Below are 27,323 nucleotides of genomic sequence, written 5' to 3' on the forward strand. Positions count from 1 at the left end.
GAACTAGGTTTATTTAGTCCCTCCTTCCCCCAACGCCTGGTCTCTCCCAGAACTAGGTTTATTTAGTCCCTCCTTCCCCCAACGCCTGGTCTCTCCCAGAACTAGGTTTATTTAGTCCTTCCTTCCCCCCAACGCCTGGTCTCTCCCAGAACTAGGTTTATTTAGTCCTTCCTTCCCCCCCAACGCCTGGTCTCTCCCAGAACTAGGTTTATTTAGTCCTTCCTTCCCCCAACGCCTGGTCTCTCCCAGAACTAGGTTTATTTAGTCCTTCCTTCCCCCAACACCTGGTCTCTCCCAGAACTAGGTTTATTTAGTCCCTCCTTCCCCCCAACGCCTGGTCTCTCCCAGAACTAGGTTTATTTAGTCCTTCCTTCCCCCCAACGCCTGGTCTCTCCCAGAACTAGGTTTATTTAGTCCTTCCTTCCCCCAAAGCCTGGTCTCTCCCAGAACTAGGTTTATTTAGTCCTTCCTTCCCCCAACGCCTGGTCTCTCCCAGAACTAGGTTTATTTAGTCCTTCCTTCCCCCAACGCCTGGTCTCTCCCAGAACTAGGTTTATTTAGTCCTTCCTTCCCCCAACGCCTGGTCTCTCCCAGAACTAGGTTTATTTAGTCCTCCCTTCCCCCCAACGCCTGGTCTCTCCCAGAACTAGGTTTATTTAGTCCTTCCTTCCCCCAACGCCTGGTCTCTCTCCCAGAACTAGGTTTATTTAGTCCTTTCCCCCAACGCCTGGTCTCTCCCAGAACTAGGTTTATTTAGTCCTGTCCCCCAACGCCTGGTCTCTCCCAGAACTAGGTTTATTTAGTCCTTCCTCCCAACGCCTGGTCTCTCCCAGAACTAGGTTTATTTAGTCCTTCCTTCCCCCAACGCCTGGTCTCTCCCAGAACTAGGTTTATTTAGTCCTTTCCCAGAACTTCCCCCCAACGCCTGGTCTCTCCCAGAACTAGGTTTATTTAGTCCTTCCTTCCCCCAACGCCTGGTCTCTCCCAGAACTAGGTTTATTTAGTCCTTCCTTCCCCCAACTCCTGGTCTCTCCCAGAACTAGGTTTATTTAGTCCTTCCCCCAACGCCTGGTCTCTCCCAGAAGTAGGTTTATTTAGTCCTTCCTTCCCCCAACGCCTGGTCTCTCCCAGAACTAGGTTTATTTAGTCCTTCCCTCCCCCCAACGCCTGGTCTCTCCCAGAACTAGGTTTATTTAGTCCTTTCCCCCAACGCCTGGTCTCTCCCAGAACTAGGTTTATTTAGTCCTTCCTTCCCCCCAACGCCTGGTCTCTCCCAGAACTAGGTTTATTTAGTCCTTCCCCCCAACGCCTGGTCTCTCCCAGAACTAGGTTTATTTAGTCCTTCCTTCCCCCAACGCCTGGTCTCTCCCAGAACTAGGTTTATTTAGTCCTTCCTTCCCCCAACGCCTGGTCTCTCCCAGAACTAGGTTTATTTAGTCCTCCCTTCCCCCAACGCCTGGTCTCTCCCAGAACTAGGTTTATTTAGTCCTTCCTTCCCCCAACGCCTGGTCTCTCCCAGAACTAGGTTTATTTAGTCCTTCCCCCAACGCCTGGTCTCTCCCAGAACTAGGTTTATTTAGTCCTTCCTTCCCCCAACGCCTGGTTTCTCCCAGAACTAGGTTTATTTAGTCCTTCCTTCTCCCCAACACATGCTAAATTGCAGTAATTCAAAATACTTTTTCTGTGAAAAGATGATTTAAGCCCAATTCATACTACACCACGTTTATGTTTGATCTGAAAGACTGTTTGAAAGATTATGTATTGCTTTAGTTGACACACAAGACAGATTAAACACATTTCTGTAGTAAAACATGTGTCATTCAATAAATATTTAGATTTAAGTGTGGTATGGAGCTTTGAAATGGTGACTTTATTTGTTATCTGTTAGAAATTCTTTATGTAATACTGCATCCCAGTAAAAGCCTACAGATAGGTAGGTAGACTACATCTATTTGGTTTGGAAATAATTTCAACCCCAGTGACAGATGCTCTTGCTCACCACTTTACACGGCCCTGTAATCACTTGAGTGAATACAGCTTGACTGATTAAGGTTTAGAGCATTTGTCCGACTTGTTCTACACCAACCCAGAGTACAGATGTCGGATCATAATTTGATCACCCTGCAATGCGGGACATTTTAAAATGTGTCGTGTATTTGAGGTTTAAAAAGGCTTCTGAAGTTTTTAATTTCCACGTTGAAATTTCAGACTTGATTTTCCCTTACGGAAAATGTATCGACCCCTACAAAAATAGCCACGAATTATAATCCACAAAATCATTCAAATTTCCTGTTGCTACAGGTTTCTTTTCCTGCTGTAGCAAACTGGCTCAAATTAAGATCCTACATCTGTAATGTGTGGTGTAGTTCTGTGGCCCACATTGTAACAGTACAGAAGAACATCGGCTTGCTATTTGGTGAGATTTGTCAGTTGGATTTGACAGTTGGAAAGTGCTGGTGAGGACAACACTCAGTATGTGCTGTTGCTGTATTATACGTATCTAAGCATTTTACTGTGTTGGCTACAGCAACGTTTCGGCATAATCGTGTGTATTTCTCAGTTGAAAAGTTGGCATTATTTCCTCTTCGGTCCACTTTTCCTTAATTTGTAAGCTGCCTGTATGTTGTCATTGCATCGGTCATACATTCGGCAGCATTCGCTTTTCTTCTTGGATCCTTGCAGCCATTTTCTGTCAGGATTAAAGGAGAATAAATAGGCCCATGTCAAACCTCTGGCCTCTCTGTACAGCACTGTGTGTCCCCTATCCAGCCCACACTAAGGGAACCTGTCCTCAAGTGTTGGAATGTTGAACTCAACTCATAGTTTGACCAGTATGGTGTATATCAGCACCACTTCAACCCAGCAGCTACAACATCACTAAACAGTCTGACAACCAATATGAACAAATTGCGATCCAAAAAAACAAGACATTGATGACTAACAAACTAGCATGAAGTCGATGATGACATACTTGTAAGTTAGATAGGAAAACACTGCAGCTGCTTGTTGAAGGGAATGATGTCACCATGCATGTCCGGTACAGTCAGACCCGGGGAGGACGCTAGATTCTACAAGCCTTTTGATCCTGTCTCCATGGCGCCCCCAGATGTTCTGCTTGTCGGGGCATTGTGATGTGGAAGCCTGTTTATTTACAGAGGTAATGTCCAGTCATTATATGCACAACTCATCCATCAAACATAGAGGAACGATCAGGGAGATTTCTTTCTTTGCACTTGATGATGAGAGTATACCCACATGTATCCCATGGGTGCATCCACAATGGGACCCTATTCCATATGTAGTGCACTACCTTTGACCTGGGTCCATGCACTATACATGGAATAAGGTACCATTGTCAGAAGCACGTGTTTCATTCAGTGGGGCTTGGGACCCAGGGATCTCAGTTTACCTACAGTGAAGATATATTTCCGCTGTAAATTAGTATAGTAGTCTCCTGCAATTCAAAGTGTTTTACCAGCTATTTATGATAAGCACAGTTGTTGTATCCTAATACATTCTGTACTGTAGGCAACAAAAAAAATATCATTTTTCTCCTGTTGTTCTGCCTTGTCACCAACTGGTGGCAGTATGATACCTGAATCTGGTCAGTATTGCAGCTCAACTCCATGAGTCCTACAGTCTTAGAAGAAGCAGTCTCTTTGATTTGGTGATTGCCGAGTATATACCACAGCAAAGTACAACTTCACCATCAGAATACCTAAATGGGTAAAAATGAAGATCAGAATTAAATGTGAGGATATATTTTTATTCACACATGCGCAATCTCTTTATGTGTCCAGTCTTTATTTAGTGTAGTAATTTACATTCAGAACATCAATCCATGTTTGAATGTTTATTTGTAGGTCTTGGAAGAAGGCTGGAACAGGTATTATGTTCTGCTAGTTTTATAGCACTATACAAAGCCTCATATTTTAATTTATTCTCAATATAAGGCTTGGGTACTACATATGTAGACAGTATGTCACACTGAGGTGCTGCAATGATGTCCAAAGTTGATTTACTGTACACTTGTATTTTTCTGATATTGGTCAACTGTCTTCAGAAATTAGTATTATTTTCTGGGACTCCAATTGTCAGTTGTGTGCTGCATTTCAACAACCATTTGAATGTTTGTATTTTTGTTAATGTAATATGAAATCACAGGAGAGAGAGAGTATTTGAGACCAGGGATTTTTGTTTGCCAAGGTAATTTTCAGGAAAGAAAATATTGCTCTCTCAATCGATCGCTTCTTTATCAAGTTGAAATATACTATTTCTAAAGATTCTGAACATTATTTAAAAAACAATTCTCTCTCTTTGGTGCCAGAATGTACAACCGTACACTTGAGCTTTTGGATCTTTTTAAAATGTTTCTCTTCCAATATTGACAATATCACTCCTCCAACTCGCGGGTGTAAGGGGATGGAAAACCCTTGTAATGCAGATGTGACACTGTTTCCCCTCTAACCATCAGGCTTCTCCAATCCCCTTTGAAAGCAATTAAAAGGTAGCTGAATCCTAAGACCCTAATGGGTTAATTTCTGGGGTTGTTGCCACGGCAGCCGATACAATGAATTCTCTTTGTTTGTTTACTTGGCAACAGAAGCTCAAGGTAGACTTTCTATTGACTCTTGTCAAGTCTCAATATAATAAAACTACTAGCTCTAGTAAAAATAAACCGGTCTAGGGGACTGGCCATTGGGCCACTACTATTCAGAATTTCGTAGGATTTATTGTTGCTCGTAGATTGTATTTCCCTCTAAATTTTAAGTAAAGAAAAGGCAGTTTCCCATCTTTGACATTCATCGCTTCCATTCAGAGAATTAGTAGATTTATTTTCTGTTGTGAAAATAAAAAATTGAGAAAAAAAATCAATTAGTGCTCAATTTATTCATAGATTTCTGGAGTCTGGGCGATCAATGCAAGTCCACTCAGAGGGGCTCGGTGGGACTTGGTTCTTCCCAGTTAATGTTTTTGAAGGGGAATTACCATTGATGTTGTTTTGCCTTCCTTGCAGGTCAAAGAGCGCGTCGAGCTGTCACGCCCCAGCGCCACCAGGGAGGGGCTCTCCTCGCCCACCTGGCCTAGCTCGCCTAGCTGGCCGTTACCCACAAGGCACCTGGACAGGAGAGGGACCCGCAGGCAGGAGGGCCAGAGGGGGAAGAGTGAAGGAGTGTCAGCTTGACTGTAAGTCATTATCCACACACACCACCCACCCACGGACACTCAGGGATTCACTGTGCTGGGGCTAATTGTGAATCCCATCATCCATTGCAATACGGTACATTGATTTATCTCACTAAACACACAAAGAAACAAATACACCTGACTCTGTGGTAGCTTACTGGTATTTCAGTGGGGACTAATGTGTTTGTGTACCCTATCATAAATGACATGTATAGTGTGTACACAGTACTGAACACTGAATAGGCAACTCGAGTAGCAGTAGGTAACTCCCTGTCTGATTGGTGGGGGAAAAGGAATCGCAATTCATTCAACACAAGCAATTGAGACTTCTCCAGTCCTCCATTATGAGAGGTAGTTATAGGCTTCTTCATCATCAGGTCCACAGTGACTTAATGATATGTTGTTGTGCTTTTGCTGTATGACCCTCTTCCTTTGAGCAGCAACAGTACTTTTTCTTCAGGAAAAAGCGCATTAACGCACTCGCTATCGATTTCAAACAGTTCCTGCACACAGGCCATAGTCCAGGTCAATTAGAGATATTTGGACATTTGCAAATAATTTTTTCCCCTTCAGATCCTGAGGCTCTTAAAATGCACTTTTGCCCCTCACAGCACTGGGAAGATTCTCTGTGGAGCCTGACATCTTGATCCGCAACAGAGACTAAATGATAACCGTTTCCTTGTAAATACTCTACCCTGCGGGGGAAGAGTTTAAATAGACCAACTAGTTTTCTCTCTCTCTGTCTCTCTCTCTCATTTATCTACAGTACTTGCTGAACATCCATATTATTGTCTTTACTGTACATTAACAACATACTGTATGCACTTTGACCTCGTCTTCTCCATCACACATTTTTACTGTAGATGGGGTAGAGATCAAAACCACACAAACACAATGCATAGTGTTGTTACTGTACATTACAAACATTTTTACTGTAGATGGGGTAGTGATCCAAACCACACAAACACAATGCATAGTGTTGTTACTGTACATTACAAACATTTTTACTGTAGATGGGGTAGTGATCCAAACCACACAAACACAATGCATAGTGTTATTTCTGTACATTACAAACATTTTTACTGTAGATGGGGTAGAGATCAAAACCACACAAACACAATGCATAGTGTTATTTCTGTACATTACAAACATTTTTACTGTAGATGGGGTAGAGATCAAAACCACACAAACACAATGCATAGTGTTGTTACTGTACATTACAAACATTTTTACTGTAGATGGGGTAGAGATCAAAACCACACAAACACAATGCATAATGTACATTACAAACATTTTTACTGTAGATGGGGTAGTGATCAAACCACACAAACACAATGCATAGTGTTGTTACTGTACATTACAAACATTTTTACTGTAGATGGGGTAGAGATCAAAACCACACAAACATAATGCATAGTGTTGTTACTGTACATTACAAACATTTTTACTGTAGATGGGGTAGAGATCAAAAAACAAACATAATGCAAACACAATACAAACATTTTTACTGTGTTGAGATCAAAACCACACAAACACAATGCATAGTGTTGTTACTGTACATTACAAACATTTTTACTGTAGATGGGGTAGAGATCAAAACCACACAAACATAATGCATAGTGTTGTTACTGTACATTACAAACATTTTTACTGTAGATGGGGTAGAGATCAAAACCACACAAACACAATGCATAGTGTTATTTCTGTACATTACAAACAGGATAAGCATTCAGTAAAATGTGCAGTGGTCTCAATATAATGCAACCAATTCATAGCTGAATGGTGAATTAGTCACAGTACTAGTAGTTTAGGGTGTTTCTACATTTAAAGGTAATATAATTCCATCATTATTCTTAACTGTCACCCTTTGTGTTTTTTCTTTCTTTAAAGATAATATTCTTTAAAGGCTCCTCTATTTCAGTGGGAGAGAACAAGCTCCTCTCTGTTTCAGACTGTTTGGTCTCTCAGCATCTGTGATCACTCTCATTAGTCTCTCACAGAGCAACTCACTTCACTACACAGACAAGCGCGCACGAACGCAATGCCACACACACACACACACACACACACACACACACAGATCAACTCTCTTCAGTCCATTTATTTTAATTTCAAACATATCATTGACTGCTGTCTGAGTGCACAGCAGCCTCAACCAAGATCTAAGAGAAAGTGTTTATTTTAAAGTAACTAATGCCCTCACTCTTATACAACAGAAATATACATGGGGAGAATCGATTAGCTGCAAAGCCAATATTAGTAATATATATATATATATATCTTTTTTTAATGTTGAAAAAAACCCAATTTGTAAATAATTCCCTTTACTAACAAGGAAGTATGCAGCCTCTGTACTGCTGAAAATATACATCTATATCTGTTTATTTATTTAATTTAACAGAAAATGTGAAGAGTGACCCTAGCATTATCATTCTGTGTCCCCATCCTTCCTGAAACCTTCATGTTTATAGTAGATGACAACGTCCTTCCACTAACGTGTCCACAGTGAACTACTGCTACAAACACAAGATTGACATAAACACCATTTGATTGAGGTACAAATGTTTTCACAACATATTCAGCATTTGATCATCCCGAAGGGGATAATGTGTCCGTGAAGAAAAATAAATAAATGCCTAAATACAAAAGAAAAGGCCAATCTACAATGAATCAAAATGTTACATGGTACTCTGTTCATAAAATAGTATATATTACTTACTATAAACATCTTTACAGTTCAATGGCTGATATGATACACTATATTCTAATGTTCTGGGGAGATATTGGCCCCATGTCACATCCTTATCAAACAGGTGTTTTGTCCCCTTCAATGCAGAGTTATTATTTCCGTATGAGTGCCTGTGATCTATTACTTGTAAATGTATAGATCTTTCCTCTCTGCAAGCCTTCCCTCTCTAGGAGCATGCTGCTAGAAGATCAATTGTGTTTGTACTGTATGTATGTGTATGAAAGTCCCCACAGTCAGTTCCGCCACTTATACGGTAATGTACTGACATGGAGATTCCATGGGGAATGCACACACAGAATAGTGAGCTACATCGGCACCAGCGTGCCTGTAGTGTATTGTTGGTAGTGTAGAGGGTTGGAGCAGCAGCTGGCGTGTCTACAGTGTATTGTTGGTAGTGTAGAGGGCGCAGCAGAGCGTGCGCTGGCGTGTCTACAGTGTATTGTTGGTAGTGTAGAGGGTTGGAGCAGCAGAGCGATGCGCTGGCGTGTCTACAGTGTATTGTTGGTAGTGTAGAGGGTTGGAGCAGCAGAGCGATGCGCTGGCGTGTCTACAGTGTATTGTTGGTAGTGTAGAGGGTTGGAGCAGCAGAGCGTGCCCTGGCGTGTCTACAGTGTATTGTTGGTAGTGTAGAGGGTTGGAGCAGCAGAGCGTGCGCTGGCGTGTCTACAGTGTATTGTTGGTAGTGTAGAGGGTTGGAGCAGCAGAGCGATGCGCTGGCGTGTCTACAGTGTATTGTTGGTAGTGTAGAGGGTTGGAGCAGCAGAGCGATGCGCTGGCGTGTCTACAGTGTATTGTTGGTAGTGTAGAGGGTTGGAGCAGCAGAGCGTGCGCTGGCGTGTCTACAGTGTATTGTTGGTAGTGTAGAGGGTTGGAGCAGCAGAGCGTGCGCTGGCGTGTCTACAGTGTATTGTTGGTAGTGTAGAGGGTTGGAGCAGCAGAGCGATGCGCTGGCGTGTCTACAGTGTATTGTTGGTAGTGTAGAGGGTTGGAGCAGCAGAGCGATGCGCTGGCGTGTCTACAGTGTATTGTTGGTAGTGTAGAGGGTTGGAGCAGCAGAGCGATGCGCTGGCGTGTCTACAGTGTATTGTTGGTAGTGTAGAGGGTTGGAGCAGCAGAGCGATGCGCTGGCGTGTCTACAGTGTATTGTTGGTAGTGTAGAGGGTTGGAGCAGCAGAGCGATGCGCTGGCGTGTCTACAGTGTATTGTTGGTAGTGTAGAGGGTTGGAGCAGCAGAGCGATGCGCTGGCGTGTCTACAGTGCCTCCAGAAAGTATTCATACCCTTGACTTATTCCATATTTTGTTGTCACTGCCCCCTTTTTAAATCTCACCCATCTACACAATACATCATAATGACAAAGGGAAAAACATGTTTTTAAAAATGGTTGCTAATTTATTAAAAATGAAATACGGAACTGTCTCATTGACTTAAGTATTCACATACTTGAGTCAATAGTTTGTAGAAGCACCTTTGGCAGAGATTACAGCTGTGAGTTTTTCTGGGTAAGTCTCTAAGAGCTTTCCACACCTGGGTTGTGCAACATTTCCCCAATATTCTTTAGAAAATTCTTCAAGTTCTGTTCTGGTTGTTGGTCATTGCTAGACAACTGTTTTCAAGTAGATTTAAGTCAAAACTGTAACTCGGCCACACAGGAACATTCACTGTCCTCGCTGTAAGCTACTCCGGTGTTGATTTGGCCTGGAGTTTTAGGTTATTATCTTGCTGAAAGGTGAATTCATCTCCCAGTGTCTGGTGGAAAGCAGACTGAACCAGGCTTTCCTCTAGGTTTTTGCCTGTGTTCAGCTCCATCCGTTTCTTTTTCTTTAACCTTAAAAACCTTCCCAGTCATTAACGATTACAAGCATACCATAACATGATGTAGCCACCACTGTGCTTGGACATATGGAGAGTGGTACTCAGTAATGTGTTATATTGGATTAGCCTCAAACATAACTTTTTGTCCTGAATACAAAGTGCATTCCCACTTTTTTTGCAGTTTTACTTTAGTGCCTTGGTGCAAACAGGATGCATGTTTTTGAATATTTTAATTCTGTACTGGCTTCCTTCTTTTCACTCTGTCATTTAGGTTCGTATTGTGGAGTAACTACAACGTTGTTGATCCATCCTCAGGTTTCTCCTACCACAGCCATTAAACTGTTTTAAAGTCACCATTGGCCTCATGGTGAAATCCCTGAGCCATTTCTTTCCTCTCCGGCAACTGAAGAATGCCTGTATTTATTTTAGTTTTAATTTAACCTTTATTTAACTAGGCAAGTCAGTTAAGAACAAATTCTTATTTACAATGACGGCCTAGGAACAGTGGGTTAACTGCCTGTTCAGGGGCAGAATGACAGATTTGTACCTTGTCAGCTCGGGGATTCCATCTAGCTAACTTTGGGTAACTGTTCCAATGCTCTGACCACTAGGCTACCTGTCGCTCCTGTATCTTTGTAATGACTGGATGTATTGATACACCATCCAAAGTGTCATTAATAACCTTACCATGCTCAAAGGGATATTTAATGTCCGTTTTTATTTTATTTTTACCCAACTACCAATAGGTGCCCTTCTTTGTGAGGCTTTGGAAAACCTCTCTGGTCTTTGTGGTTGAATATGTGTTTGAAATTCACTGCTCGACTGAGGGACCTTACAGATAATTCTATGTGTGGTGTACAGAGATGAGGTAGTCATTTCGAAATCCATGAGTCTTCATGAGTCCATGCGACTTGTTAAGCACATTTTTACTCCTGAACTTATTTAGGCTTGTCGTAACAAAGGGGTTGAATACTTACTGACTCAAGACATTTCAGTATTTCATTTTGGATTCAATTTATTTGTTTATTTTTTTATTCCACTTTTTTTCCATTTTGGGGTATTGTGTGTCGGCCAGTGACACAACATTTACATTTAATACTTATTAAATTCAGGCTGTAACATTTTTTTGGGGAAAACGTCAAGGGGCGGAAATAGTTTCTGAAGGCAGTGAATGCGCACACACACACACCTTACAACGGCCCTCGCAGTGTCTAAACCCACCACTGTACTGTATACATGTTGAGGTCACGACCTTCCTGTACGTATTGGCCTTGCTGATGAATCAATCACTGAGCTCCTGTTCTGTTTCACTGAGCTACAGGGGGATACAGGCTCAATGAGAACTTTCATCACAGCAAAATACTGCTAGCTGTTTTATTAATCCTTCAGACTGACCCAGCTACCTGTCCACAGCAAAATTGAATTATTCCCATGCATTTCAATATTATATCGACCTTATAACTACCCAAGTTTAAGTCCTAAATCCATACTGGCTCTCTGTCTGAGAAGCTATAGGGCTCCCTCCTCCCCCCCCGGCTGTCTCTTCCCTTTTACTGCTGAGGTGGGAGGCAGGTCACATGCCAGGCTGTGGGGGTTTGATGTATTTAACCCAGCCAAAGTCAGGAAGTGGGAAGATGTGTACGCCGGTCTGTGTGTGTGTGCGTACATTTCCTTGTGCTTGTGTGTGTTGGTTGCTCCCACCCAGCGACAGAGGCTCTCCCAGAAGGTGATGGTGACCTCTGAGTCAGTGGTTTATCATGTCCCGTTGATTCACCGGGAGCGGCGGGGCCGACTCCATCTGCCGTCAGTTCAAGCGCTCCGTTATGTCAGTTGGGTTGTGTTAAGTGTGAGGCAGAGAGTGTTTCGCCGCGGTGCTGACGGCGTCCTGAGCGCTAGGCAGGCAGGGTCGGAGACGGCAATCACAGTGACAAGCCCTCAAAACAGGCAGGCCATGAATATGCAAGATATCATATCTCCATACTACACCGGAACAAAGGAAAACCGGTTGATGTTGCTGAAAGTTAAAATAAGCAATTTTGCCATCTTAGGTTGGTGGTGTTGACAATTTTAGCATATTTCATGATGACTCTCAGGTCGTTTCATTTTTATTTCAACAGTTTTTAGAATGATCCAGTAGAAAAGGAAAAGTTCCTTGTCGGTTACATCACTAGATAGTAAATCAGTACAGCTTTGTAACAAAATAATGACGTGAAAATGAAAGTAACAATGTTTTTTTTTTAACGCATCTAATTGGACTGACTCCTTTTCATCTTGGTAGTATGTATGATATAATATTTAAACATTTCTCAATTATATCATCTTCCTTTTTTACATTGTGTCAATATTTTGATTGAGCTCGATGGGGACTTGGTTTCAGACTTGTTGCAACTGCCCCCCTCCGTATAATGCAAATTAACAAACGCATGTCTTTTGATATTGAAATTAGACCAAACTTTCGTACACGGTACAAAGCTTAATGCACTTTGAATCTAATTCAATTACTGAGAGGTCTTTTACCGTTTAGAAATGGATTGGGATGTGTTGTGACTTAAGTCAACACTTGTCTTTTGTGTGTTTTTTGTTCATTTGAGAAAAGCTTAAGTTACAATGACAAAGCTGTGTTTCCCCCCCTGAATGAACCTTCATTCTGTCTTTGCCATTGAACACCCCTGTAGATACAGTCTAGGCCTGTGTCGAACTTCTGAATTGTTTGTAGGTTCCTCAGTGTGTGTGATGATGAGGTCAGTCTGAGAGCACCTGGGTGGACTGACAGGCACGGGACCATGCAAAGCAAACATAGAGATGGCTCTCTAACTGGGTGGGTGTGCGTGTGGTGTGTGGGTAAAGCTTTGTGTGCTCTCTGTAGTCTAGAGAGATACATGCCCTATATGCAGTCAGTCAGTCAGTAACAGCCTGTTTTTCCCAGACAAAGACACCATGTTGGTGGTCCTCAGAGATCAGCCAACACTCTCGCCCACTAAAGGAAGTGATAACAGGACAGCAGTAGTAAACCCCAGTGAAACTCCCACATCAAGAGACAGCGACGCTCCCAACCCAACCTGTTGACCCGGCCGTTCTTATTCTCCTAGAGCAACAACATCCAGTAACTGAAACACTCATGAGATGTAGAGATGAGGACCAGGGAGACACTGTTACAGCACTATACTCAATATGACGTTTGAAATGTCTCTATTCTTTTGACTGTAATGTTGACTTAATTTCTCATTGTTTATTTCACTTTTGTTAATTATCTATTTAACTTGAGAGCGAGATTGGCCTCCTACCCAGAAGTGTCTAATTCCTATGTTATTCTATTGCCTTGTGCTTCAGTACAACCTCTCAGATAGCAAAGCATGACCATTAGTAATGAGGTGATGGCTAGTATTATTTCCATATGTGGCTGGCTGGCCTCACACTGCTGTTGCTGCCTTGTGTTTTACCCAGTGGAAATTAGATCAGTTTCTCTCTGGCTGCGTTTACACAGGCAGCCCAATTCTGATCTTTTTCCCCCACTAATTGGTCTTTTGACCAATCACATCAGATATTTTCACATCAGATCTTTTCTGATTAGTGAAAGGGAAAAAAAAGATCAGAATTGGTGCTGCCTGTCGAAATGCAGCCTCTGTGTGTACATAGACTGATTTGGGATCAGATTGGCTTAGATTCCCTTTTCTCCTGTCCGCCGTCACCCTGTACTGTACAAGAGGAAAAGGGTTGTGGCGCTATTAACTGTACAGGTTTCCTGTTTGGTGGAAGGGGTCTCGCATACCAGAGTGCGAGCACACACACACACACAAATTCACACAGACAGGCACGCATGCACACACACTCTTTCTGTCTTTCTCTGAAACACTTCGAATGCCGTGCACATCTCTCTCTTTCTCTCTGCCTCTGTCTTTATGGGAATGCCACTCTGACTGGCCCATTATGCAACGAGAGGGGAGCCCTCCCCTTCCACCAGAGTTGCTGCTGGACTTCTCTGAGCTTCCTAAAAGCTTTTAGCTTTAACACAGTGCCCGGGACACACAGAGGCCCGTTTCTCCCTCCTCTCTCTTCCCCAGGGGAGGAGTGTATTGTCTTGTGAGGACCTGATTGCCTTGAATCAGCCATCAATTATTCAAACGATGGCAGATAGCCTCCACCTATAGCGACGCACGGCAAAGGGGCTTTCAGGAGGAAGGGAAGTGGAGAGAGTGAGACCAACTCGGCCTAGACCTCAGTAATCAATATAGGCGGTGGTAACTTGCTCTCTGTCCCACTCTCTCTCTCTCGGTCCCATGTTCTCCCTCGCTCTTCCTTTCGCACTCTCACACTCTCTCTCTCCCTCCCTCTCTCTCTCTCTTTGCGTGGGACTGTGACAGCCATGTGAGCCTTGTGGAGAGACATACTGCCGTGTCTGTGTAGGCCACCGTGGAGGCCACGGTGTAGGCCTGGCCGAGGTTTGGAAACATGCCCGTACGCGTCCCAGTCCCAGCTCCGCTTATTCAAAATTGAAACCCGCCCTCTCTGTTTGTCTCTCTCTTTCTCCAGCGGGCCCCGTCGGTCGTCTGAGCCGAGCTGATGAGCTGTAAGTGAGCTTGATGAATGTCCCCGTTCACCCGTGACACCTGGTTCCCCCAAAACACTGGGGCTGAAGGAACCTCAGGGATACAGGGGGGGAAGAAAAAGGACTGGCTCTTTCTTGGACGGGTCCGACAGTTTTAGGGACCACCCAGGATTTGTGTGCAAGAGGTTTTCTCTACTTCTTGTAATTTCTTTCTGAACATGGTCTCCATGAAGAGGCCTCTGGCACACCTTTTCCTCCTGTACTTTAGTCACTGTCACTGACTCACAAAGACCTGAACACTGTCTGATGTCACCACCCACACAGGCTGACCTTCCAGGCTCCCAGACCTGGAAACCTTTCCTCTTCTCTCCCAGTCTGTTTGCTAATAGAATATCAGCTTACCCATGGAGCCGGCGCTGGCCGTTCCACTCCCCCAAAAAGACAACAGCCCAGGTTTAAAGAGCCGTTTATCCTAATGAAGTGTAAATCACACCTGCTCCAGCTGAAGAGGGGACGTTTTTTCTCTTCTTCTCACCCTCGTCTTCGACGTGTGAACATTCCACCAGGTTTCCTCTCTGCCTTTCCTGTCTGTAGCGGAGACCAAGACAAACTCAACCCCTCTGGGTGGGGTGGGGGGGTTGTTCGTTGGAAGAGTTGGATAACAATGGCTGCCGTCCAAGGTTGGCTAATAGTATCTGACACACTGTGCAATTTTGAGGCTTATCTCAACATTGTTTTTACAGCTGTAATTAAGCCACCTAATCAGAAGCACATTGGTCAGGACAGTCTGGGGCTGTGAGGGAGCACACACACACACACACACAGTGAGCTCTGTTCAGCCCCGCGGCGCAGCAGCAGCACTGGGATGGTGGCCAGCTGGGAACTGTGGGTGGGAGAGCATCCTGACACACACACACATACACAGTATCTGAACTAGGGCCACACTAAAACAGCACAGATGCTGAGAAGAAGCAGGTCTTGTGTGTTTGTGTTCTTGTGGTAACACTGAGTGTTTATGCAGTTATGTATGAGATATTGTGTGCCTTTGCTGTATTAGTGTGCATTGCATGTGTGTGTTTATAAAGTGAGCAATCATGCATTGGGCTTATGTGTGCATAAGTGCATTTCCATGTGTGTCCGCACATATCCTTCTGCATGTGTGTGTGTGTGTGTGTGTGTGTGTGTGTGTGTGTGTGTGTGTGTGTGTGGTTGCTTTGGTGCCCTTAGAGGTGGGGCCCCACCCTTGTCATGGCCCGGTGCCGTGTCCCCCACTCAAATGGCAGCTGCAGCATAGCCCCAGCACAGCGAGACGGAGGAGGGCCAGGGCCAATGTCAACAGATGAGCTGGTCTGGACCGGCTGTCTTGCTGTGTGTTCTGATTGTAAATTGCGCTGGTGATGATTAGAGAACTCCAACACAGGATGTAGACTCTTAAAACTGTCCAGAGAAAATAATTTTCAACTATGTTCAGGAAAACCCCTCCTCTCCAACCCCGGCCCTCTTTAATTTAAACATCATGGGTTGTGTGAAGAGGTGGAAGAAGTTGGTGTGTAAATGATTTGAAGGCCTCCTGAGTAAGGGGCCAGACAATGGGGTCTGTTTAGTTGTTTCATCGTATCTCCTCCTACTTTCTCACACACTCACAGGCACTTACATGGACAGGTCAAGTACTGTCTGTCACCGGCACTAAGAAGGGGAAATAGTTTGGTGTTTGAACTGTACAGTATGTGTGTGTACAGTATGTTTGTTTGGAAGAGCTTTTGTTAGTTGGTATTAGCTTTTACATGTTTGGGGGTGTGTGTGTGTGTGTGTGTGTGTGTGTGTGTGTGTGTGTGTGCACACGTACAGTGGGGAGAACAAGTATTTGATACACTGCTGATTTTGCAGGTTTTCCTACTTACAAAGCATGTCTGTCATTTTTATCATAGGTACACTTCAACTGTGAGTGACAATCTAAAACAAAAATCCAGAAAATCACATTGTATGATTTTTAAGTAATTAATTAGCATTTTATTGCATGACATAAGTATTTGATACATCAGAAAAGCAGAACTTACTATTTTGTACAGAAACCTTTGTTTGCAATTACAGAGATCATACGTTTCCTGTAGTTCTTTACCAGGTTTGCACACACTGCAGCTGGGAAATTGGCCAACTCCTCCATACAGACCTTCTCCAGATCCTTCAGGTTTCGGGGCTGTCGCTGGGCAATACGGACTTTCAGCCTCCTCCAAAGATGTTCTATTGGGTTCAGATCTGGAGACTGGCTAGGCCACTCCAGGACCTTGAGATGCTTCTTACAGAGCCACTCCTTAGTTGCCCTGGCAGTGTGTTTCGGGTCGTTGTCATGCTGGAAGACCCAGTCACGACCCATCTTCAATGCTCTTACTGAGGGAGGTTGTTGGCCAAGATCTCGCAATACATGGCCCCACCCATCCTCCCCTCATTACGGTGCAGACGTCCTGTCCCCTTTACAGAAAAGCATCCCCAAAGAATGATGTTCCACCTCCATGCTTCACGGTTGGGATGGTGTTCTGGGTGTTGTACTCATCCTTCTTCTTCTTCCAAACACGGTGAGTGGAGTTTAGACCAAAAAGCTCTATTTTTGTCTCATCAGACCACATGACTCCCATTCCTCCTCTGGATCATCCAGATGGTCATTGGCAAACTTCAGACGGGCCTGGACATGCGCTGGCTTGAGCAGGGGGACCTTGCGTGCGCTGCAGGATTTTAATCCATGATGGCATAGTGTGTTACTAATGGTTTTCTTTGAGACTGTGGTCCCAGCTCTCTTCAGGTCATTGACCAGGTCCTGCCGTGTAGTTCTGGGCTGATCCCTCACCTTCCTCGTGATCATTGATGCCCCACGAGGTGAGATCTTGCATGGAGCCCCAGACCGAGGGTGATTGACCGTCATCTTGAACTTCTTCCATTTTCTAATAATTGCACCAACAGTTGTTGCCTTCTCACCAAGCTGCTTGTCTATTGTCCTGTAGCCCATCCCAGCCTTGTGCAGGTCTACAATGTTATCCCTGATGTGCTTACACAGCTCTCTGGTCTTGGCCATTGTGGAGAGGTTGGAGTCTGTTTGATTGAGTGTGTGGACAGGTGTCTTTTATACAGGTAACGAGTTCAAACAGGTGCAGTTAATACAGGTAATGAGTGGAGAACAGGAGGGCTTCTTAAAGAAAAACTAACAGGTCTGTGAGAGTCGGAATTCTTACTGTTTGGTAGGTGATCAAATACTTATGTCATGCAATAAAATGCAAATTAATTACTTAAAAATCATACAATGTGATTTTCTGGATTTTTGTTTTAAATTCTGTCTCTCACAGTTGAAGTGTACCCACGATAAAAAATTACAGACCTCTACATGCTTTGTAAGTAGGAAAACCTGCAAAATCGGCAGTGAATCAAATACTTGTTCTCCCCACTGTACGTATGTGTTCTTCGTGTACGTTCCTAGGCGCTCGTGTGTGTTAATGCTATTATTCAGTGGTTTCGTCCTGAACGTGGCTGTGTGCCTCTGTCAGTTAGTGGATTAGGAAGATCAATGGACTCTGTACTAATAACTGCAGAGCTGTGAGGTTGACGGGGAGGAATTCATGTTGTTCTGCTCTTCTCCTCTAACGCCTCCTACTCACTGTGTCACGGGGTGCAGCCCAAATTGCACCCTATTCCCTATGTAGTCCACTACTTTTGACCAGAGCTTTATGGGACCTGGTTAAAAGTAGTGGCCCTGTGTCGGGAATAGAGTGCCATTTGGGATGCTCACATGATGTCATCATCGTGGGACTTGGGCTCCAAATGGAGCGCAGGCCTCGGTCGGTCGGTCGGTCGGTACGTACAGTACGTTGCTGTTTCCTAAACGTCCCCGCAAACTAACCACCGCCGCTGTTACTGCATGTGGCTCCCACCGCCACAGCCCTGATCTCTCCCTCTCTGAATCATCACTACCCTCCAAGCATTGTGCTGATCTGGAACACTAAATGTTAGGAGTGGGGAAGCCTGATGCAGGAGCTAGACTGGGTGGGTTGTTTTGCTTGATTTTTCATATTGCATCCATGGATGGTATTTTGGGTTTTAGGTTTTTAAAAACCATCTGTGTAGTAGTTTGTATTCATCACAAGTATAGTGTGCTGATAAAGATGGGGTTGTCATTTTAGCCTAAAAGGTTTGAGGCATTGACATGGTGTTGTTGTCAATGTAGCTTGTAGCTGCAATATGTCACTTTTTGGGCAACCTGACAAAATTCTCAAAGAAATGCGCGTTATAGATATTCTCAGTTTTAAGTTTAGTTTTGTGTCTTTTACTTTCGGTTTTGAAGACCAGCTTCAAACATCTGGAAATACAATATATTTGGTTATAGAAAATATATTTCACAGCGGTTTAGATGGTACTATGCTTGTTTTATCACATAAAATTAAATTAGGCGAAATATATACATTTTAGCAATCATGAAATGGCAAAGCAATTTCTGGATAGTACATCTTTAACCCATAATGTTCATTTATTTTTCTGGTTCATTTCTCTGGGCTGGCTGCATACATTTGTCAGTAAAACAGATTTGTTAGCGTGGCCAAACACCGTGGCTACCGGTAGTCAGCTGGCGGATGGCGTTTCACATTCCCTGACCCCTGCATCGCCACGGCGGTGTTATGTGACCATGAACGTGTTAACAGGGCCAGAATCCTCTCAGCATGTCCTTAGGCCTCATTTAGATTTGTGTTTTTCTCCACCACTGTGCCTCCTTCCTCTCTGCTCCCCTCCACCTTCCCTTCCTCTCTGCTCCCCTCCACCTTCCCTTCCTCTCTGCTCCCCTCCACCTTCCCTTCCTCTCTGCTCCCCTCCACCTTCCCTTCCTCTCTGCTCCCCTCCACCTTCCCTTCCTCTCTGCTCCCCTCCACCACCTTTCTCTGCTCCCTCCACCTTCCCTTCCTCTCTGCTCCCCTCCACCTTCCCTTCCTCTCTGCTCCCCTCCACCTTCCCCTTCCTCCTGCTCCCCTCCACCTTCCACCTTCCCTTCCTCTCTGCTCCCCTCCACCTTCCTTCCTCTCTTCCCCTCCACCTTCCCTTCCTCTCTGCTCCCCTCCACCTTCCCTTCCTCTCTGCTCCCCTCCACCTTCCCTTCCTCTCTGCTCCCCTCCACCTTCCCTTCCTCTCTGCTCCCCTCCACCTTCCCTTCCTCTCTGCTCCCCTCCACCTTCCCTTCCTCTCTGCTCCACAGATATTTAGTTTCTTCGAATTTTGTATATTTTTTTTCTAGGAGTGGAGAGGAGGGAGGCAGGGGGAACATAAGTTTGTGTGACTTGACTGGAACAGTGTGTCGCTGCTTCAACGTTTGGCAGCGAGTCCCTTCCCTCCCTCCTTCCTTCCCTCCGCCCACCTCCACAGAAATGTCCAGCTTGATTTAATCAGGAGGGGAAGGGATTTTTTTTTTACTGGGCTTGGGACCAAAGTGGCAACAGCGTGGGGACAAGTCTGACCCTGCCTGCAACTGGGGCGGCCGGGGACGCTAGACAACAAAGAGGCAGAGTGAGCTCAGGAGGCGGACTGGGTGAGAGGAAAGGAGAGGGGGTGTGGGGGTGGGGGGGTGTGGGGGATTGTGGAGGACTGGAGTTGAACAGAAGATGTTAATATGTCCCTTAGGTGGCGTGGTGGGGGCAGTCGCAAACAGGCCGGGCTTTGACATGGAGGGAAAGTATTTCCTCCCACGGTGGCTACCCCCCCCCCCCACCCCCGCTGAGCCAGTTCAGACTTTAGAGCCGACATTAAATTCCTGTCGACAAGCTCCGGGTGGGAAACAGAGGCCGTGTTCCCTGTCGCCATGACCCCCAATCCTGGCAGGAGCTTCAGGAGAACTCCTGTCCTCCCCTCTCTCTCTTCTCCTACCTCCTTCCTTCTCTCTCTCTCTCGTCTTCCCTCAGACCCGGGTGTTTCTCGCCTGTTTATACAAAACGGATAGTTACTGCTTAGCTCGCCAGCGTGCGATTCACTGACAAAAAACAAACAAAACCAGCAAGTCCACACACACACGTTCATTTACACACACACACACACACACACACACACACACACACACACACACACACACACACACACACACACACACACACACAGAATAATGAGATGAAAAATGGAGAGAAAATGTAAGCAGTGTGAAGTGAAAGTAAATGAAAAACAAATCATGGTGTGGTTTGGAATGCAGTGTGTGAGTGGAGGCCAATGGCAGAGTGATTCTCTGACTGTGGCACGGTCGTCCAGTTATTAACTAGTGTTTGAAACAAGATCACACAGTAATCTTAGTCCTCTACAGTTCACCTTTTCTACAAATTACCCCAGCTTTCAGAGTAGGTAAAAGACTCATTACCTCTCCTCCTAGTTACATTTCTCATGGAGGTTACCCAGTTGCAGGCAGGGTCAGACCTGTCCCCACGCTGTCCCCGGGCAGAACAACAGATGTTTACCTTGTCAGCTCGGGGATTCGATCTTGCAACCATTCGGTTACAAGTCCAACACGAGGCTACCTGCTGCCCCATACACATGGCCCCATACACACCTCCATGTTTGGTAAAGCGTAGCAACCTTACACATGGAGGTTACATTACTCATGGAGGTTACATTACTCATGGAGGTTACATTACACATGGAGGTTACATTACTCATGGAGGTTACATTACTCATGGAGGTTACATTACACATGGAGGTTACATTACATTTACATTTACATTTACATTACATTTAAGTCATTTAGCAGACGCTCTTATCCAGAGCGACTTACAAATTGGTGCATTCACCTTATGACATCCAGTGGAACAGCCACTTTACAATAGTGCATCTAAATCTTTTAAGGGGGGTGAGAAGGATTACTTTATCCTATCCTAGGTATTCCTTAAAGAGGTGGGGTTTCAGGTGTCTCCGGAAGGTGGTGATTGACTCCGCTGTCCTGGCGTCGTGAGGGAGTGTGTTCCACCATTGGGGGCCAGAGCAGCGAACAGTTTTGACTGGGCTGAGCGGGAACTGTACTTCCTCAGTGGTAGGGAGGCGAGCAGGCCAGAGGTGGATGAACGCAGTGCCCTTGTTTGGGTGTAGGGCCTGATCAGAGCCTGGAGGTACTGAGGTGCCGTTCCCCTCACAGCTCCGTAGGCAAGCACCATGGTCTTGTAGCGGATGCGAGCTTCAACTGGAAGCCAGTGGAGAGAGCGGAGGAGCGGGGTGACGTGAAAGAACTTGGGAAGGTTGAACACCAGACGGGCTGCGGCGTTCTGGATGAGTTGTAGGGGTTTAATGGCACAGGCAGGGAGCCCAGCCAACAGCGAGTTGCAGTAATCCAGACGGGAGATGACAAGTGCCTGGATTAGGACCTGCGCCGCTTCCTGTGTGAGGCAGGGTCGTACTCTGCAGATGTTGTAGAGCATGAACCTACAGGAACGGGCCACCGCCTTGATGTTAGTTGAGAACGACAGGGTGTTGTCCAGGATCACGCCAAGGTTCTTAGCGCTCTGGGAGGAGGACACAATGGAGTTGTCAACCGTGATGGCGAGATCATGGAACGGGCAGTCCTTCCCCGGGAGGAAGAGCAGCTCCATCTTGCTGAGGTTCAGCTTGAGGTGGTGATCCGTCATCCACACTGATATGTCTGCCAGACATGCAGAGATGCGTCGCCACCTGGTCATCAGAAGGGGGAAAGGAGAAGATTAATTGTGTGTTGTCTGCATAGCAATGATAGTAGAGACCATGTGAGGTTATGACAGAGCCAAGTGACTTGGTGTATAGCGAGAATAGGAGAGGGCCAGAACAGAGCCCTGGGGACACCAGTGGTGAGAGCGCGTGGTGAGGAGACAGATTCTCGCCACGCCACCTGGTAGGAGCGACCTGTCAGGTAGGACGCAATCCAAGCGTGGGCCGCGCCGGAGATGCCCAACTCGGAGAGGGTGGAGAGGAGGATCTGATGGTTCACAGTATCGAAGGCAGCCGATAGGTCTAGAAGGATGAGAGCAGAGGAGAGAGAGTTAGCTTTAGCAGTGCGGAGCGCCTCCGTGATACAGAGAAGAGCAGTCTCAGTTGAATGACTAGTCTTGAAACCTGACTGATTTGGATCAAGAAGGTCATTCTGAGAGAGATAGTGGGAGAGCTGGCCAAGGACGGCACGTTCAAGAGTTTTGGAGAGAAAAGAAAGAAGGGATACTGGTCTGTAGTTGTTGACATCGGAGGGATCGAGTGTAGGTTTTTTCAGAAGGGGTGCAACTCTCGCTCTCTTGAAGACGGAAGGGACGTAGCCAGCGGTCAGGGATGAGTTGATGAGCGAGGTGAGGTAAGGGAGAAGGTCTCCGGAAATGGTCTGGAGAAGAGAGGAGGGGATAGGGTCAAGCGGGCAGGTTGTTTGGCGGCTGGCCGTCACAAGACGCAAGATTTCATCTGGAGAGAGAGGGGAGAAAGAGGTCAGAGCACAGGGTAGGGCAGTGTGAGCAGAACCAGCGGTGTCGTTTGACTTAGCAAACGAGGATCGGATGTCGTCGACCTTCTTTTCAAAATGGTTGACGAAGTCATCTGCAGAGAGGGAGGAGGGAGGGGGAGGAGGATTCAGGAGGGAGGAGAAGGTGGCAAAGAGCTTCCTAGGGTTAGAGGCAGATGCTTGGAATTTAGAGTGGTAGAAAGTGGCTTTAGCAGCAGAGACAGAGGAGGAAAATGTAGAGAGGAAGGAGTGAAAGGATGCCAGGTCCGCAGGGAGGCGAGTTTTCCTCCATTTCCGCTCGGCTGCCCGGAGCCCTGTTCTGTGAGCTCACAATGAGTCGTTGAGCCACGGAGCGGGAGGGGAGGACCGAGCCGGCCTGGAGGATAGGGGACATAGAGAGTCAAAGGATGCAGAAAGGGAGGAGAGGAGGGTTGAGGAGGCAGAATCAGGAGATAGGTTGGAGAAGGTTTGAGCAGAGGGAAGAGATGATAGGATGGAAGAGGAGAGAGTAGCGGGGGAGAGAGAGCGAAGGTTGGGACGGCGCGATACCATCCGAGTAGGGGCAGTGTGGGAAGTGTTGGATGAGAGCGAGAGGGAAAAGGATACAAGGTAGTGGTCGGAGACTTGGAGGGGAGTTGCAATGAGGTTAGTGGAAGAACAGCATCTAGTAAAGATGAGGTCGAGCGTATTGCCTGCCTTGTGAGTAGGGGGAAGGTGAGAGGGTGAGGTCAAAGAGGAGAGGAGTGGAAAGAAGGAGGCAGAGAGGAATGAGTCAAAGGTAGACGTGGGGAGGTTAATGTCGCCCAGAACTGTGAGAGGTGAGCCGTCCTCAGGAAAGGAGCTTATCAAGGCATCAAGCTCATTGATGAACTCTCCGAGGGGACCTGGAGGGCGATAAATGATAAGGATGTTAAGCTTGCAAGGGCTGGTAACTGTGACAGCATGAAATTCAAAGGAGGCGATAGACAGATGGGTAAGGGGAGAAAGAGAGAATGACCACTTGGGAGAGATGAGGATCCCGGTGCCACCACCCCGCTGACCAGAAGCTCTCGGGGTGTGCGAGAACACGTGGGCGGACGAAGAGAGAGCAGTAGGAGTAGCAGTGTTATCTGTGGTGATCCATGTTTCCGTCAGTGCCAAGAAGTCGAGGGACTGGAGGGAGGCATAGGCTGAGATGAACTCTGCCTTGTTGGCCGCAGATCGGCAGTTCCAGAGGCTACCGGAGACATTACTCATGGAGGTTACATTACTCATGGAGGTTACATTACTCATGGAGGTTACATTACACATGGAGGTTACATTACTCATGGAGGTTACATTACACATGGAGGTTACATTACTCATGGAGGTTACATTACTCATGGAGGTTACATTACTCATGGAGGTTACATTACATTACTCATGGAGGTTACATTACATTACTCATGGAGGTTACATTACATTACTCATGGAGGTTACATTACCCATGGAGATTACATTACATACTCACGGAGGTTACATTACTCACGGAGGTTACATTACTCATGGAGGTTACATTACTCATGGAGGTTACATTACTCATGGAGGTTACATTACTCATGGAGGTTACATTACTCATGGAGGTTACATTACACATGGAGGTTACATTACACATGGAGGTTACATTACTCATGGAGGTTACATTACACATGGAGGTTACATTACTCATGGAGGTTACATTACACATGGAGGTTACATTACTCATGGAGGTTACATTACATTACACATGGAGGTTACATTACTCATGGAGGTTACATTACATTACTCATGGAGGTTACATTACTCATGGAGGTTACATTACTCATGGAGGTTACATTACATTACTCATGGAGGTTACATTACTCATGGAGGTTACATTACTCATGGAGGTTACATTACCCATGGAGATTACATTACATTACTCATGGTGGTTACATTACTCATGGAGGTTACATTACATTACTCATGGAGGTTACATTACATTACTCATGGAGGTTACATTACATTACTCATGGAGGTTACATTACTCATGGAGGTTACATTACTCATGGAGGTTACATTACTCATGGAGTTTACATTACATTACTCATGGAGGTTACATTACATTACTCATGGAGGTTACATTACATTACTCATGGAGATTACGTTACATTACTCATGGAGGTTACATTACTCATGGAGTTACATTACTCATGGAGATTACATTACTCATGGAGATTACATTACATTACTCATGGAGGTTACATTACTCATGGGGGTTACATTACTCATGGAGGTTACATTACTCATGGAGGTTACATTACACATGGAGGTTACATTACTCATGGAGGTTACATTACTCATGGAGGTTACATTACTCTTGGAGGTTACATTACATTACTCATGGAGGTTACATTACTCATGGAGGTTACATTACTCATGGAGGTTACATTACTCATGGAGGTTACATTACATTACTCATGGAGGTTACATTACATTACTCATGGAGGTTACATTACTCATGGAGGTTACATTACCCATGGAGATTACATTACATTACTCATGGAGGTTACATTACTCATGGGGGTTACTCATGGAGGTTACATTACTCATGGAGGTTACATTACTCATGGAGATTACATTACATTACTCATGGAGGTTACATTACTCATGGAGGTTACATTACACATGGAGGTTACATTACTCATGGAGGTTACATTACTCATGGAGGTTACATTACTCATGGGGGTTACATTACTCATGGAGGTTACATTACTCATGGAGGTTACATTACTCATGGAGGTTACATTACTCATGGAGGTTACATTACTCATGGAGGTTACATTACACATGGAGGTTACATTACTCATGGAGGTTACATTACTCATGGAGGTTACATTACTCATGGAGGTTACATTACTCATGGAGGTTACATTACACATGGAGGTTACATTACACATGGAGGTTACATTACTCATGGAGGTTACATTACTCATGGAGGTTACATTACTCATGGAGGTTACATTACTCATGGAGGTTACATTACTCATGGAGGTTACATTACACATGGAGGTTACATTACTCATGGAGGTTACATTACTCATGGAGGTTACATTACTCATGGAGGTTACATTACTCATGGAGGTTACATTACATTACTCATGGAGGTTACATTACATTACTCATGGAGGTTACATTACCCATGGAGATTACATTACATTACTCATGGAGGTTACATTACTCATGGAGGTTACATTACTCATGGAGGTTACATTACTAATGGAGGTTACATTACTCATGGAGGTTACATTACATTATTCATGGAGGTTACATTACATTACTCATGGAGGTTACATTACATTACTCATGGAGGTTACATTACTCATGGAGGTTACATTACTCATGGAGGTTACATTACTAATGGAGGTTACATTACTCATGGAGGTTACATTACATTACCCATGGAGATTACATTACATTACTCATGGAGTTTACATTACTCATGGGGGTTACATTACTCATGGAGATTACATTACATTACTCATGGAGGTTACATTACTCATGGGGGTTACATTACTCATGGAGGTTACATTACTCATGGAGGTTACATTACACATGGAGGTTACATGACTCATGGAGGTTACATTACTCATGGAGGTTACATTACTCATGGAGGTTACATTACTCATGGAGGTTACATTACATTACTCATGGAGGTTACATTACATTACTCATGGAGTTTACATTACATTACTCATGGAGGTTACATTACCCATGGAGATTACATTACATTACTCATGGAGGTTACATTACATTACTCATGGAGGTTACATTACATTACACATGGAGGTTACATTACATTACTCATGGAGGTTACATTACATTACTCATGGAGGTTACATTACTCATGGAGGTTACATTACTCATGGAGGTTACATTACTCATGGAGGTTACATTACATTACTCATGGAGGTTACATTACATTACTCATGGAGGTTACATTACATTACTCATGGAGGTTACATTACTCATGGAGGTTACATTACTCATGGAGGTTACATTACACATGGAGGTTACATTACTCATGGAGGTTACATTACTCATGGAGGTTACATTACTCATGGAGGTTACATTACTCATGGAGGTTACATTACATTACTCATGGGGGTTACATTACATTATTCATGGAGGTTACATTACATTACTCATGGAGGTTACATTACATTACTCATGGAGGTTACATTACTCATGGAGGTTACATTACATTACTCATGGAGGTTACATTACATTACTCATGGAGTTACATTACTCATGGGGGTTACATTACATTACTCATGGGGGTTACATTACATTATTCATGGAGGTTACATTACTCATGGAGGTTACATTACTCATGGAGGTTACATTACTCATGGAGGTTACATTACTCATGGAGATTACATTACATTACTCATGGAGGTTACATTACATTGCTCATGGAGGTTACATTACATTACACATGGGGGTTACATTACATTACACATGGAGTTTACATTACATTACACATGGAGATTACATTACTCATGGAGGTTACATTACTCATGGAGGTTACATTAC

The 27,323-nt window shown here is 44.8% G+C and overlaps 1 long non-coding RNA gene across 1 annotated transcript; it reads left to right on the top strand.

Moving 5' to 3' along the window:
* Nucleotides 1-2,072: 2,072 nt before the first annotated feature.
* LOC127926092 (uncharacterized) lies at nt 2,073-5,921 on the top strand. Its single transcript, XR_008123240.1, has 3 exons — nt 2,073-2,456; nt 5,018-5,187; nt 5,799-5,921. It is a non-coding gene; the product is annotated as an uncharacterized LOC127926092 (long non-coding RNA).
* The last annotated feature ends 21,402 nt before the right edge of the window (nt 5,922-27,323 follow it).

The sequence above is a fragment of the Oncorhynchus keta genome, unplaced genomic scaffold (assembly GCF_023373465.1).
Source record: "Oncorhynchus keta strain PuntledgeMale-10-30-2019 unplaced genomic scaffold, Oket_V2 Un_contig_6766_pilon_pilon, whole genome shotgun sequence".
NCBI classification, from domain to species: Eukaryota; Metazoa; Chordata; class Actinopteri; order Salmoniformes; family Salmonidae; genus Oncorhynchus; species Oncorhynchus keta.